Here is a 2,073-nt window from a genome sequence, read left to right as displayed (position 1 = left end):
GTATATACTATTTTCCTGGTCTTGTTTATATAACTCTATCAGGTTATATAAATATTCTCATATTTCTCCAAATTATACAAATTTATTTTTTATTGCAGTTATATTCAATTACTTTCATATATCACCACTTGTTTAGTCCTGCCCCAAATGGTGGGTATCTACTTTGTTTCCAGCTCTTTACCATAAAAAGAGTTGCCACGAGTATTTTGGTGCACATAGGTGCCCTTCTTTCTGAATGTTTTATTGAACTTCCTTTGGGTATGTAACTAGCAGTGGAATCTGTGGGTCAAAAAGTGTGGACATTTTAGGCACTTTGTAAACAAAATTCCAAATTGCTTTCCAGAGTGGTTCAATCCATTCACAGTTCCACCAATAAATGTACTGGTGTGCCTGTTTTCTTACATTGGCCATTCCCATCTTCTGTCATCTCTGCATATTGGTTGTATATGAGATGAAACTTTAGAGTTTTTTTTTTGCTTTGAGTTTCTCTCATTATTAGTAGTTTGCAATATTGTTTCCTATGGTGTTCATTGTTTTCAGCTCCTTTGAAAACTCTTATTAACTGTCATTTATAGAGCACTTCAAAGTTTGCAAATGGCTTTACAGACATTTTCTCACTTGAACCTCTTCAAAACCCGGTGGTGGGGCAGCTAGGTGGCTCAGTGGATTGAACACTAGGCCTTGATCTGAATTCAAATCTGGCCTCAGACACTTACCACCTGTGTGACCCTGGGCAAGTCACTTCACCCTATTTGCCTCAGTTTCCTCATCTCTAAAATAAGCTGGAGAAGGAAATGGCAAACCACTCCAGAATCTTTGCCAAGAAAACTCCAAGTGGGGTCACGAAGAGTCAAACATGACTGAACAATAGCAGCACGAACATATAACCCTTGTCTCCAAACTGGTCTCCCTGCTTGAAAAGAAAATGAAATCTTTTGAGGACTCTCTATGCCCTGATTTATTTGGACAGGGTAGATGAAATAATCTAGGAAGAATAATATGAAATATTATTAAGATGAAATAATCTAAGAAAGCATGCAAATAGTGAAAAATTCTGAGATGGTAGGAAGGGGAAGACAGGGGATATATAAAGTAGGAGAACGGGAAAAAGAATAAAATGACTGCCAAGGCTGCTTGAATCTTTTGAACATGTTCTTTTCAATTCAAAGCTCCTTGGAGAGCTTCCTGTGAAGGCATCTTGGTGTCATTCCACTCTTCTCTCTTTGCTTTATTTTGCTTTCTTCAATGTTTAACTTCCATCTCCTACCTGTATTACTTTGCACAGTCTGCCTTTTAGGCCTGGCATGCTCTTTCTTCCCTTAACCTCATGGAACCCCTAGTTCCTTTCCCAGACCCCTCCTCATCTCAAGCTCCACTTCCTCCAGGAATCTTTTTCTTTCTTTTTTTTCAGTTTGTAAAATGTGAAGTTTATTACATCTTCAAACTATCTTTATACACTCTTCTTCTATTGGTGCCCCAAGTCACAGGGAACCAAGATGGTCGCACTTCCCTCTGTGTTGCTTATTTGTCTTCTTCAAAGTCAGTTGGCTTCTTCCTCTTTGATTTCTCAAACTCCTAGGTTCCCCAGGTATAGAAGAGGTAAAAGGGTATGAATGGGGCGGGGGACGACCCGCAGAATGGAGTGCAGCATCCTGTGGAGCACATTCGGGATGCCCTTCGTGATGTAGTTGGGGAAGGCTCTCTGCTCGAAGCGGGACAGGCTGTAGGAGATGATGTGCCTCACCCGGCTCAGGTTCCCGAACTCGTGGCCCATCTTCTCGGCATCTCGCGTCCCGGCTTCAGGACGCTTCACCCTTCAAAGACTGCGGGTCCTTTTTCTGATTCTCTTAGTTGTCAATGTCTTTCTTCAAATCATTGTGAATTTTTTGGGGGCAGTTCATATCATCAACTTACTTATCTGTGAATGTGATATATTTCCTTAGTCCAGGGGATTCTTAATCTTTTTTTTATGTATGTATATGTTACAGGGGATAGAACCCTGAGCCCAGAGTCAGGAAGATCTGAATTCAAATCCAGCTCATTTAGCCTCTGTCTGCTTCAGGTTCTTCAGCT

The 2,073-nt window shown here is 40.8% G+C and overlaps 1 pseudogene; it reads right to left on the bottom strand.

The window, feature by feature from the left end:
- Positions 1 to 1,521: 1,521 nt before the first annotated feature.
- Positions 1,522 to 1,774, bottom strand: LOC118842191 (annotated as a pseudogene).
- Between the last annotated feature and the right edge of the window lie 299 nt (positions 1,775 to 2,073).

Source organism: Trichosurus vulpecula, chromosome 1 (assembly GCF_011100635.1).
Source record: "Trichosurus vulpecula isolate mTriVul1 chromosome 1, mTriVul1.pri, whole genome shotgun sequence".
Lineage (NCBI taxonomy): Eukaryota > Metazoa > Chordata > Mammalia > Diprotodontia > Phalangeridae > Trichosurus > Trichosurus vulpecula.
Note: the sequence above shows the minus strand (reverse complement) of the source record. Positions and strands in the feature narration are given on the sequence as shown.